Below are 14,258 nucleotides of genomic sequence, written 5' to 3'. Positions count from 1 at the left end.
AAAATACCAGTTTAAGGTAGCTTTATCTATAGAGTGGGATATCTTTTAAGTAGGCATGTAAATTGCGCCAACCATTGTTTAAAACAAAAAAAATCACTTCTGGATGCAATGATTCCTCCTCTTCAGTGCTGTCCCCCACAGTACCTTTTCTTCGTCACAAAATGTCCTCGGTCTTCTAGGTTGATGCCCCCCATTCCTGGGGTGTCACCATGGGGTCCTGCACTCAATGTAATGATGCAGAAAGCATTGCTGTCATAATACCAGCACCACTCTCTCCATCGTTGTTGACCACCCACCATCAGGGGAAGTTCTAAAGAAGACTCTAAGTACAACATAAACAGTCTGAAGACATTAAAAAAGGTACTTAAAAAAAGTTACAGAGGAGAGCCCTAGGTTGGGAATTATGTAAATACAATTTTTAAATGACTATCACATTTTTAAAGACTTGCTCTCCCGAACAAATCATGCTAGAAATACTGAACCTGTGTTAAAAGCAGCAATTACATCTTCATTATAAAATGTGATGTTAAACACATCAGCCTTGGCAAAATGCATTTTTGCAATTGTTAAGCAAATGTCATCAAATGTATTTTTTTCAGGTCAATGTACAAAACTTGTCTGAAGTTCCATTTTAGCCCATTTGCTACCAGGACCAATTTTTTACCTATGGTAAAATGCACATTTTGGGCCTAAAGATTAGTATCATTAGTACATTATATATTTTCTGAAAGCAGAGGCACTGTCGAATAAAATGGCGACAGTTGCAGTTTTATTGTCATACAATATTTGTGCTACTGTTTATCAAAACTTTATTTTCAGTAAAAAATACATTCACATTACTTTTAGTGCGCAAAAACACAATATAATACTCAGTATTTTTGCAAAATTTAAAAGATGAAGTTATGTTAGTAAATCAATATTAAATATATCAAGTGTCAAAACTGTGCAGGAAAGTTAAACTACAAAAAAGATTACTGTACCCAAAATTGTCCATAGGTGAAGCCTTTAACGTGGTTATAAACCTCATGAATGAAACATGAACAAAGCATTTCCCTCTATAGTGGGTACTGGTCTCAATCCAAAACACATTTTGGATCCTATCTGCCTATCTATTTGGTTCCTTTCTTCCCTCTACTATATGCATAAGCCACTCCTGACACCACAGAATCACAGGGGGGGCAACCCAGCCCCCAACTTCCCCTCTAGTGCAAAGCAGGTGATTGACAGTCTCCGCTGTGCATGTTTCCCTAAGATTTGTGCAGAGAGTCTGACAAGATCCCTAATGTCACCTCTGCACTCCTATGCACTGACTGTGCTCAGTCAGCTTCTTGCCCAGTCAGAGCAACCAGGGTTGACAGCTATAAACTGAGAAGTTCTCAGAAATTAGCGAATCCATGGCCATACCACCCAGGGGGGAGCAAAGGGATGTGTGCTGATCCCCCACTGCTCTCTGACCTGACACCTGCTGTGGAGGTCCTGGGTACCCAGGAAAGACTGGTGAGGACATAACATGTGGCAAGGAGGGGGATGGAGATCTCTGGAAGATGATGGAAGATAGTATTTTCAGAACAAAGTCAGCATAATTCTCTCATGTCAGGTTTCCTTCAAGTTGATTGTGGAGATAGAGTGTCACCCCCATTTAAACTCCCTGACCAACCCCCCCCCACCCCCTTTTGCCACTACAGCTCTAGGGCTTCAGTCTAGGGTCATTTTTCAATGTGTAAAATCTCCATGTACAAATATACAATATTTACACTGTATACTGTATATATGCCGATAAACGTCACCAGAGTAAATTCAAAGATTTTATTAAAGTGAAACTTCACTCTCTCAATCAACATTAACTATTTGTATTCCTTAAAGAGGTTGTAAACCTCCCTGTATACTTTGTACTTATAGGTAAGTCTAGAATAATGCTGCGTACACACGAGCGGACCTCTCGTCGGATTGAACTCTGAAGGACTTCTCAACGGAGTTCCGCCGAAACGGACTTGCCTACACACGGTCACACCAAAGTCCGACTTACGACGGGACTAGAAAAAGGATGTTCAATAGCCAGTAGCCAATAGCGGCCCTTGCGTAGTTTTTGGTCCGTCGGAATAGCATACAGATGAACGGTTTCTCAATAGGAACTGGTTCCGGCGGAAAGATTTGAAACATGTTCTATTTCTAGGTCCGTCAGAATTTTGGGAAAAAAGAGTCAGATGAAGCCCACACACGAGCGGAATGTCCGACGGAATCGTTCCGTCGGATCTTATCTGCTGGAAAGTCTGCTCGTGTGCACGCGGCATAAGGCTTACTTACCTATAGGTACTGTAAATATCTCATAAACTTGTGCCGTTCAGGAGATATTTACTGCATACTGTGCCAATGATGTTATCGGAGCATGTGCTCTAAAGGAATGACAGCCCATGACGTTTCTTCAGAAGTCAATGCCGTGACCGTTGGCTACCACGCACGAGCATGGGAGTGACGTCACACGGCTCCAGCCAGCCACACAGCCGGAGTCCATGGCCCCAGAAGGAAGACAGGCCAAGATGGATGCGGCCTCCAGCGGGGGACACCGCGGGCTTCGTTTACAGGTAAGTGTCAGATAATATGCTAGTATGCCATGCATACTAGCACATTATGCCTTTACTTTGGAGGGAAAGAAAAAATAAATAAAAATTATGCCAGAGTTTACTTCCTCTTTAAGCTGCTTGTATTAGTAAATAGATAGCAATGTATAGTATATTTGCTTGTTGGAGTCTTCATGTGCATTTGTTTTCTTTCATCTGGAGGAAGGGTTTTCTCAGCCAAGCACACCCTTCTGCCTGCATGCCTGAGCTATGCATGCCTGAGCTATACATGAATCATATGCTTTTAAACAGGATGGCTGCCACTAGAAATGCTAGTGTGGGGGAGGGGGGGGGGGGTTCAAAGTGATTTCTCACTTTGCATGGAGACATGGATGGATGGTTTGCTTTAAATATCAAAAATAATTAATTGGCGATTCTGCTTTTGGTGCTCAGATACTTCAGTATAGTTCCGCTTTAACCACTTAAGGACCCATGCTATAACCGAATGATGGCCACAGCACAGGCCTGAATTTCCTGGGAGGCCATCATAGGACGTCCTTCCCTTTTGCGCACCCCCCGGGACTCCACCGGGACTCGGGTGATCACCGATCTGGGTAAGGGGCCGGTCCTGGCCCCGTACCACGTGATCAGCTGTCAGCCAATGACAGCTGATCACGTGTGCAAACAAAAGCTCGGTAATCGTCTTTTTTTTCTCCTCACGCTGACAGGGTGGGGAGAAAAAAAAGCCGATCACCGGCTTATGCTCAAGGGACATTGGCCCCGAAGAGGAAGGAGGCACATCTGCATCCTCCTCTGTGCCTGCAATTGCCACCTGCCATTACCCACAGTGCCCACCACTGCCACCTATCAATGTCCATGAGTGCCACCTATCAATGCCCACATGTGCAACCTATCAATGCCCACAAGTGCCACTTATCAATGCCCACCAGTGGTGTCAATTAGTGCCTCATCAGTGCCACCTAGCAGTGCTGCCTTTCCGTTTAACCTATCAGTGCCCATCACTGCCACCCATCAGTGCCCATCACTGCCACATCAGTGCCCATCACTGCCAGCTATCAGTGCCAACTATCAGTGCCACCTATTAGTGCCACTTCTCAATGCTCACCAATGCCACCTATCAATGCCCTTCAGTGCCACCCATCAGTGCCACCTCTCAGTGCCGCCTATCAGTGCCAACCAGTGCCGCCCTAACGGTGCCCATCACTGTAACCCATTGGTGCCCATCAGTGCAGCCCATTGTGCCCATCGGTGCAGCCCACCGGTGCTCATCAGTGCAGCCTCATCAGTATACATCAATGAAGGAGAAAAATGACCCGTTAGCAAAATCTTATAACAAAATATAAATATATATATATATATATATATATATATATATATATATATATATATTTTTTTTTTTTTTTTTTTTTTTTTTTTAAAGTCGGTCTTTTTAAAAAAAAATTGACAAAAAATGTAAACTGCAGAGGTGATCAAATACCACCAAAAGAAAGCTCTATTCATGAAAATTGGTCTAGACAGGAGGGGGGGGGGGGGGTTAAGTGCCCAGTAAGCAAGAGGTTAAAGAAAGGTCCAATGAATTACCTATGGTGAAGGTTATTTGAATATTATATCATCCTTTCATGGTCGTTCCCGAGGAATTAGAATAATTCTATGAAACGTGGTTATCATTTTTATATACTAACCAAGATCAAGTGGTCAAAAGAATGTTATCTACACCTATGACGCACCTGCCGGTTTTATTTCTTGTGTGTAATTACTTAGTTTGTATGCATAAATCATTTTGTATAATTAAAGACATTTATGTACTTTAATTTCTTGTGTGCTGTAAGTGCGCCTAAAGTCTCTTAGTTACAATGTTCTGTGTTAATGTACAATGGACACCAAGATCCATTAGAGTTCACAAGAGGAGCAGATGAAAAGCTTTCTGGATAATAAAAACAAGCTAATTACATGAATTGCAAAGCAAAATAATATCGTAGATCACTGAGTCATTCAGGAGACGTGCTTCTCTAGGAGCTCATGTTGTCCTTTCAGTTATGTGCACATTAATTATAGAAAGTATAAACAGCTAATAAAAAAAAAAGGTAACAGAAGCAATTATCAGCCTTATATAAACAGCAGAGTGAAATCAGGTGAACTACTATATACTGCATGCATTGCAGGAATTCTAAAAACATTTGTTGCAGATTTGAAAAAATTGTCACACCCTGTCCTCAGATTGACTGGGTGAGTAGGGGGGACTGCTTCACCATCATCACCTGAGAATCTCAGTGTTTTCAGAAAGGAATAGACATGTGCAATTAGTTTAGACCCAAATTAATTTTTTTAACAAATTTCGACAAATTCATTCATTCGGAAACATTCGAATTACCGAAAAGCCGTTTAACGAATTTTTCCAAATATTTGTAAATTTGAAAATTTGTAAATTCGAAAAATTCGAAAATTCAGACATTAGGACATTCAAAAATCCAAAAACCCCAAAATTCGAAGACCTGAAATAATAACTATTAAATTATAGATATTGGAATTTCCTTTCAAACTTGGCTGTTAGTAAATGTAATGAATACAAATGTATCCAAAATAATGAATGCCATATCAAAACGAATGGAACGTAACAAATTAATAATAATAAATAACTGGGTGGGTGCCCCTTCTCTGGGGGGTAAATGTAATTTGGGTTGGTGCTGTGTGGTTTGGGCCCCTGGGGGAGACGATCTGAGGCTGAATTGCTGGAAGGCTAGAAAATTTGCTTTTTCTTGATAAGATATATTATATTATATCATATTTATCTATTGCACAACCATGTTACATATGTAATAACCTCGCTATGCTTTGATATAGTGTTAAATGATGGACAAGTAATACGATCATAATTTTTATTTGAAAAATTTCTACCATTTTCCTATGTGTTTGGCTAATCTGTATTCTGTTACTTTTCAATAAAAACATGAAATATAAATATGTAATAACATTGTTTGGTTTCTTTTGTATTGATTGACATTTTGTATTCTCCAGAAGTCTATATCCTTATGCCCCCCCCCCCCCCCCAAAGAAGACAGCTACTGTCTTATGGTCGAAATGCGTGGGAGTTTATCTGTATGACTTTTTATAACAATTTACCACTGTATGTTCTTTATATTCAAGTGTTCATACAAATATGCTATTATTGCCTTCTAGTTATTCATTTTAGTGCTCCTGTCTTGACGGACAGTTATATCTGTATATACATAACTATGTAATAAACTTTTTTATACTTCATCTTGGACTCATTTGCTGCAATTTAAAACCCCTTTAGGGACATGTTTATAGTTTAAATAATAATAACAATAATAATAATAATAAAAATGTTTTATTATTTCGACCCGCTCCATTTGTTTAGATTTGGCATTCGTTATTTTGGATAATTCATAACTTCGGATAAATTTGTATTTGTTACGTTCACTAACAGCCAAATTTGAAAGGAAATTACAATAACTATAATTTGTTAGTTAGTTATTATTAGTTAGTTAGAATTTTCGTATTTTCATTCTTATTTTCGAATTTTCAAATTTACGAATTTCCGAATTTAAAAAATTGCGATCATAACGAATGACCCGAGAAAGGGGAAAAAAAAAAATGAATGAAACGAAAGTGCACATGTCTAGAAAGGAACATTAACTGCATGCCTTCTAGCAGTAGAAAGTATTGGAGTAAAAATAAAAAGGCCTATTGCAGGGAATGCCTTTAACTTGATTTTTAGTTATGTGCAGACTTCTGATAAAAGCAGTGAAGCCCCAAGTCTGCTGTGTTGCAACACATTTTCTGGTCTGAGGGGAGGCCAGTAGTTGTACACAATCACAGTGCTCTCTGCTCTGGATGGTTGTCTGGGGACTCAGAGGCCTCTAAGCCCTTGTACACATGGTCGGAAATTCCGAAGTAATATGTCCAATCAGGCCGTGTTATCGGATAATCCGACCGTGTGTGGGCTTCATCTGATTTTTTCCGTCGGAATGTCCGACCAACAAAGTTTGAGAGCCGAATATAAAATCTTCCAACAACATGATCCGATCGAACTTTGTCCGATCGTTTGTAGAGAATTCTGATTGGACAAAGTGCCACGCATGCTCAGATCAAATTACAAGACCAAAGCTATTGGCTACTAGCCTAAACGTAGTCCCGTCGTAACGAATGAACGTCATCACGTTCCGAACGATCGGATTTTCCAACAACTTTGTCTGACCGTGTGTATGCAACACCATTTTCGGACAAAATTCATCGGAAAAAATCCGACGGATTTTCTAGTCGGAATTTCCGACCGTGTGTACAAGGACTAATGCTCGCTGCACAGCTTGCTAACTGCTGCTAAGCAAAGCACGCTATGGACTTGCTTGCTTGCTGGGAGCAGAAGCAGGCAAAGCTCCATGGAAAACAGAAGTTCACAAGGGTAAACTTCCCTGCCTCACACTTCGTTTAGTTGTCATTCATTAACAAAAATGTAATTGATTTTCGTCAAAGTTTTCATCAGTGGGCGAAAACGTGGTGTACTTTCCATTTCGTTTTCATCACTGTAAAAATACTGATGACGAAAATTTGGAAGAAAATGTTTTTGTTGACGAAATGAACACTGTAGTGACGTCACCGGCAGTATTGCTTGTGAATATCTCCTAAACAGTGCAAGTTTAGGAAATATTTACTGTACTTACAGCTAAGACTTATTATAGGCTTACCTGTAGGTGCAAGTTCAAAAATGGGGTTTACCTCCACTTTAAAGGGGTATTAAACCCAAAACCAAAAATTGTATATATTGCAGCTTACCAATCATTAGATGTGATGGCTGCATCAGTTTTCTTTTTTAGGCTTTTCTGCCCTCTGTTTTTACCTTGTGTTCTGGCCAGTAACCCACCTTTAAAGTGTCCCCACTATGGATAAAGGGGCACAGGGGCCACCTTTGGACAGCAGCATTGTCAGTCTGAGGGGGAGGGGAGTGTCAAATGTATTAGCAGATTTAGATACACTAACACATTACAGCTAACACTTTATAAGCAGTCACACAAGCAGTTGCAGCAACAGTTTTTTTTATCTTTTGTGATAAAGATTTTACATGAATAAATAAAAGCTAATCACCTCTAAGAATTGGTAAGCTGCAATATAATAAATGCTTGCTTTTGTTTTTAATACTGGTTTCATGCAACACATAAAAGGATACCTGAGAGGAGACCTAAGTGAACATCATTGCCTAAAGGACTCATTACCTATACATTTCATAGATTATAATACTGCTTCTAACAACTCTGCTGCAAATGCTACTAAGTCCTGGTTCACACCACTGCAGCTTTGAAATTTTGTGCTACTTCAACGCAATTTCAAAGCCACAGATCAGTGCACTTTGGTTCAGCGATTTCAATGCAGCTTGTGACTTCAATTAACATAAGTCAATGCAAATTCCCAATAAAATTGCAGAAAAGTAGTGCAGGAACCTTTTTCAAAGTGAGTCACAATGATTTGAACAGTTCCATTGCCTAAAATAGGGTGCAACTTTTCGTGTGATTTTGAGCTGTCAAATCACACTGGTGTGAACGCGGGTTAAGGGATTAAAAAAGGTTGCTCATGCTTTGGAATTATTTTTTTAAAAAGCAGATTTATGAATCATTTACCAATTTACAAACACTATGGGATATATATATAAACAAATTGCTGTATGAATGTGACAAACATTCGCACAGCTGCAATGAAAATTCACACTATGTAATATGATTATTTCCTATGATTGCAAGCACCATCTAGTGGCCATAATGCAAAATACTGCAATCAGGAAGACAACTGCATTATGGCCACTAGATGTCTCTTACAACTTTCCTTTACAGGTTGATATGGCTGATGCACAGTTTTAACTAGTGGGATTGTGAGCAGAAAGAAAATGAGGAGGAACCTCTGAGAGCTACATTACAGAAGTACATGTGCAGCCAAATTATTGTTAAGACTTGGATAATGGAGGGAGAAGGGTCTCCTTTAGAAAGATTTCCTTGTTACTATCCTAGTGACAACCGTTTTACCAAACAAGAAGTGAGGGAAAATCTGCAAGACAGAAATAAAATGGGGTCACCAAACTACAGCCCGTGGGCAGCATATCAAGATTTTATCTGGGCTGCAGCTTAGGTCAGGGGAATATCCTGAGGATCAGTAGAGGCTACCTATGGACTCTGCTTTTGATGTAAGGTGGGGGGGCTCTGATGCAAGGAGCTGGCGGGGACACCTTTTATTTGAGTCGCTCCGACAAGGGTTTTCCCACCTAGGAAATCGTTCACAGACAGTGAAACTAGGAGAATTCACCTCTGAAACATGGGCAGTCGCCTGCGGAGTCCCTCCAATTTTTAGACCTCTGTTTCCACTCGTACACTGACGACATGCAACTTTACTTCCGTATCACCGGACAAAGAGACCATCATCAACAACTAGAAAATTGCCTCACTTTGATAGAAGACTGGATGACCACTAACTCCCTCAAACTCAACAAACCAAAAACAGAGCTTCTTATCCTACAAGCAAACCATAATTCCCGAACCAAGACCTCCTGGACACCACCCACCATCTTTAGGCAGACCATCTCCCCAAAGACCAAGGCCAAGAGTCTTGGCGTCATTTTTGACTCACAAATGTCTATGGATGCTCAAATAGGAGCAGTAGTCAGTGGTTCCTACCATCTGCTCCGCCTGCTACGCAGACTCATCCCTTTCATCCCAAAGAATGACAAAGCAGTGGTAGTTGGAACAGTCATTAATTCACGACTTGACTATGCAAACTCCCTTTACTTAGGATTACCCCAATATCAACTTGCGCGATTACAACTAATCCAAAACATGGCGGCAAGGCTGATAACAGGTAAAAAAAACCCTGGGAATCAATCTCCCCTTACCTGAGGAGCCTATATTGACCCTCTGCCTCACCCACAAATGCACGCATGGAGACGCTCCTCAATACCTACGTGAGAAAATAAAACGCTACACACCCAACCGCAGTCTTCGATCATCTAACAAAAACCTCCTCCTCGTTCCCAAATCCCAGTACAAATCAAAGGGGAATGGAGATTTGCTGTCCAAGGACCTTGGCTATGGAACGCTCTACCCATCAACATCCGCTTGGAAGAAAACCACCTGGCCTTCAGAAAAAAACTCAAGACCTTCCTCTTCTAAAAGCTGGACAAAAAAAGCTCTTTGCAGCGCCTTGAGGTGATTCAGTTCATGTTGTGCGCTATACAAATTATTTCATTCAATCATTCATAATATTAGAATTCTTCTCCTAATTGATTGGCTTTTTTGTTTGATATATGAAAGGGTTAACTTCAGGTTTGGGAGATATTAAGACCTTGCCTGACAATTATAAGTAAAACTGTCTACTTGACTCGTTTACCCTTGATATTTTGCTTATAGTGATCTACTTTATCTCACTCCTTTCCCCTGCTCAGGGTGTATCGTAGGATAATTCTATGCCTTCAATACACTGAATTGTGGATGGACTAAATTGGCTCCCATTTTGTTGTGTGCTGTGTCACCCCATATCTGGTTTTCAAGGTCAAGCAGCACCTACCCAGTATGTCTTGAGGAAGCAATCTATACTGCAAAATGCGTTGACAAGCCAACATGGAGGAGATCATGGACCTAATATGTTAATACATATACACCATTTTATGTGAATCACAGATCTACTACCACTTTGCAAGGATCCATGCCTCCACGTTTTTATGCTATACGGTATCTGTTGACCTTGTCAAGCTAAGGGTCTAAGGATAATAAAGATATTTTATTTATAAAATTATGCCCACAAAGTACGCAGATTTTTGAGAGCGTTTCTTACTTTTTTTTCACCCTTCATATATCTATTGGATGTTGGCATGCAAGGAGGACTCCGATGGGAATCTATTGGGGACATTATTTCAAAGTGGACCCTAATTGTGATTTTTTTTGGGGGCGTGAGTATTTGTAAAATGTACAATGTAGCCCATGGAATTAAACATTTGGAGTCCTGGATGTGATGGTTTGGCCCTCACAGAGCCCTGATGTTAACATCATGAAGTCTTGCTGGGATAACATGAAGAGAAAGAAGGATTTGAAGCAGCCTACATCCACAGAAGATCTGTGGTTAGTTCTCCAAGATATTTGCAACAACCTACCTGCCGAGTTCCTTCAAACACTGTGTGCAAGTGTACCTAGAAGAACTGATACTGTTTTGAAGGCAAAGGGTGGTCACACCAAATATTTATGTGATTTGGATTTCTCTTCTGTTCATTTACTTTCCATTTTGTTAAGTGATAAAAAAAGAAATTATTAACACTTATATTTCTAAAAGCATTCTTCATTTACAGCATTTTTTTGCCCAGTATTGTATATATAGCAAGTCTTTACGTTTGCTCTTCTAGAGCTGACCACAGAACCACTTAACTTAAAGTAGAACTTCACCCAAAACGGGAAGTTCCACTTTTGCTCCCCCTCATCCTCTACATTATTTGGAATGTTGTTGTTGGCAGGTACCCTCTCCGGCTTTCAGGCAGATCGCTGCGACAATCTGAGCGGAAGTCGGACCCCCTAACATGTCCAATTGAAAGCAGCAATGTGCCTTTTAATACTAATCTCACTGCTTCTCACCTACCAGATTCCTTTCTAAAAGATTTTGGAAAAAATATATAACTAATACAGATTTTTTAACATCCTTGTATGAGCTGGCACCTAGCCAGTAGCTTATTGAGTGTGTCATTATTCTGGTCCCCCACTGGAATCACCACTTTGTGACAATCTTATGCTGTTAGATCTGCAGCTTGAACAACATTTCTGGCTCACGGGCACAGTTTTTCACCCATAAAACATGCATATAATGTTAAAAATAGTGCATTATTTATATATGTGCATACAACCCCTTATTAATATTTAAACACAGCTTAGTCCTCGAAGTCCACCTAATGCTAATGATAACCATTCGCCAACAGCTATGATCATCTAGTCTCCACTATATACAATAATCCATTCTTTATAAAAATGATATATACAACCCAAAATACAGTGCCTTGAAAAAGTATTCATACCCCTTGAAATTTTTCACATTTTGTCATGTTACAACCAAAAAACGTAAATGTATTTTATTGGGATTTTATGTGATAGACCAACACAAAGTGGCGCATAATTGTTAAGTGGAAGGAAAATGAAAAATGGTTTTCAATTTCTTTTACAAAAAAATATCTGAAAAGTGTGGCATGCATTTGTATTCAGGCCCCTCTACTCTGAAACCCCTAAGGCCCCGTACACATGATCGGAAATTCAGCCAGCAACAGACAGATGAGAGCTTTTGGTCGGAAAATGTGACCGTGTGTTTGCTTTTGTGTGTATGCGTAGGAATGTGTGTGTATGCGTAGGAATTTTGCATGTCAGAATTTGTACAGACAATCGTAATTTCAGATCTGAACTTTTTCCCGACCGAAAAATTGAGAACATGCTCTCAATCTTTTGCTGGCTGAATTCCCACCAGCAAAAGCTTGAGAGCATGTTCTCAATTTTTCTGTTGGAAAAAGTCCCGATCTGAAATTCTGATCGTCTGTACCAATTCCGACGCGCAAAATTCCTACGCATGCTTGGAAACAATTCGACTCTTGCTCAGAAACAATTCGACGCATGCTCGGAAGCATTGAACTTAATTTTCTTGGCTCGTCTTAGTGTTGTACGTCACCGCTTTCTTGGTGGTCGAAAGTTCAGCAAACTTTTGTGTGACCGTGTGTATGCAAGCCAAGCTTGAGCGGAATTCCATTGGAAAAACCATACAAGATTTTTCTGACGGAAATTCCGCTCGTGTGTACGTGACATAACTAAAATCTAGTCGAACCAATTGCCATCAGAAGTCACCTAATTAGAAAATTATGTACACCTGTGTGTAATTTAATCTCAGTATAAATACAGCTGTTCTGTGAAGCGTGTTAGAAAACCTTAGTGAACAAACAGCATCATGAATGCCAAGGAATACACCAGACAGGTCCGGGACCTCCACAAAGTTGTGGAGAAGTTTAAAGTAGGGTTAGGTTTTAAAAAAAGTATCCCAAGCTTTGAACATCTCACAGAGCATTGTTCAATCCAGTATATATGAAAATGGAGTATGGCACAACTGCAAACCTACCAAGACATGGCCGTCCACCTAAACTGACTGGGCAAGGAGAGCATTAATCAGAGAAGAAGCCAAGAGGCCCATGGTAACTCTGGAGGAGCTGTAGAGATCCACAGCTCAGGTGGCAGAATCTGTCCACTTGACAACTTTTAGTTGTGCGCTCCACAAATTTAGCTTTTGTGGAAGAGTGGCAACAAGAAAGCCATTGTTCAAAGAAAGCCATAAGAAGTCCCGTTTGCAGTTTACGAGAAGCCATGTGGGGGACGAGATGAGACCAAAATTGAACTTTCTGGCCTAAAAGCAAAACACTATGTGTGGTGGAAAACTAACACAGTACATCACCCTCAATAAACTATCCCCACCGTGAAACATGACGGTGGCAGCATTGTGGGACTCCCGCCATAGTCCGGCAGACCTAGTCCACCGGAAAAGTCCGGTCGTGTGTGGGCAGGTCCGCTTGTTCGGAAAGTCCGGCGGACTTTACGGCGGTTTGTCCGCCAGAGCAAGTCCGCTGGATAGTCTGATCGTGTGTACATGGCATAAGACTCACCACAATCTTACCCCCTAATGTCTCCTATCCAAGTACTAACCAGGCCCAACCCTGTTTAGCTTCCGATCTTGCACATTCAGGGCGACGTGGGGTATGTCTATTGTTAACAGCAAACTGTGTAATTAAAATGCTTTACCTAAACCGTGATAGTGTGGTAATATACAAAAACCTGATGATGTCATTTGTGATGAAACTGGTAGGGCGGACCTAGATACTGAACAAGGAATGGTAGGCCATCTTTGATGCTGGAATTCCATGTTGCTGTACCATGTGATATGCTATGATTAAGCATCTACAATTATGTGAAACGTGTTAACCTTCTCTTCTGTATCTGTCTTGTCCATGGGTTGACGTTCTGGATTTTACTTTGCCAAATAAAGGTGTTTATTCGGTGTGTGGTCATTCAGCTATTCTTCTTGATTGCCTACATGTTTGCAGAGCCAGCACCTGGTGGTTGCGAGCGGGGCAGGCAATTGGTGGGATTACATGCCTGGAGCGGTGTGAACCCATTTGCTTCTGACTGAACTGTGATATGCTGTGTTATTTGACATTTGTAAATGCTTAGACTTCAGACATTTCTTTTTATGGGTGGTCTTACACTATGTGGATGTGCATCAGTCCTGCTAAGATAATTCCCAGTGGTGCAGCGGTTCCCTGCAAGTTGTGGGTGTATATGGTGACAACTGACAGCAACATTGCTGGTTTCTCTGAGGCTGGAGAGAATTCCCTTTCCTATGGGGAATTTTACTATGCACATATGACCACTTTTATATGGAGGGTCGCATTATTTGGTAATCCTTGTGTGTGACACCTGGGAGACCTTACAATTGTTTAATGGTGCTAGCTTGAGGAGCTCATCCTATTTCTCATCATGGCTTGTGGGACGCTATTCATTATGTCCTAGTGTATTTTCTGTTGTATATGCCTCTATATGACTTCCTGGATTTAAGCACTTCCCTGATTTATGTTTTTTGTATATTACCACAATATCTTTTGATCACGGATATTGC

The 14,258-nt window shown here is 40.6% G+C and overlaps 1 protein-coding gene across 1 annotated transcript in view; it reads right to left on the bottom strand.

Moving 5' to 3' along the window:
• The window catches only part of NECAB1 (N-terminal EF-hand calcium binding protein 1), a 301,490-nt gene that overhangs the window by 275,798 nt on the left and 11,434 nt on the right, over positions 1-14,258 (bottom strand). The gene's annotated exons all lie outside the window — the stretch shown is intronic.

This window comes from Lithobates pipiens, unplaced genomic scaffold (genome assembly GCF_037356315.1).
Source record: "Lithobates pipiens isolate NorthernLeopardFrog02 unplaced genomic scaffold, aLitPip1_a1.2 Scaffold_19, whole genome shotgun sequence".
Classification (NCBI taxonomy): Eukaryota; Metazoa; Chordata; class Amphibia; order Anura; family Ranidae; genus Lithobates; species Lithobates pipiens.
Note: the sequence above shows the minus strand (reverse complement) of the source record. Positions and strands in the feature narration are given on the sequence as shown.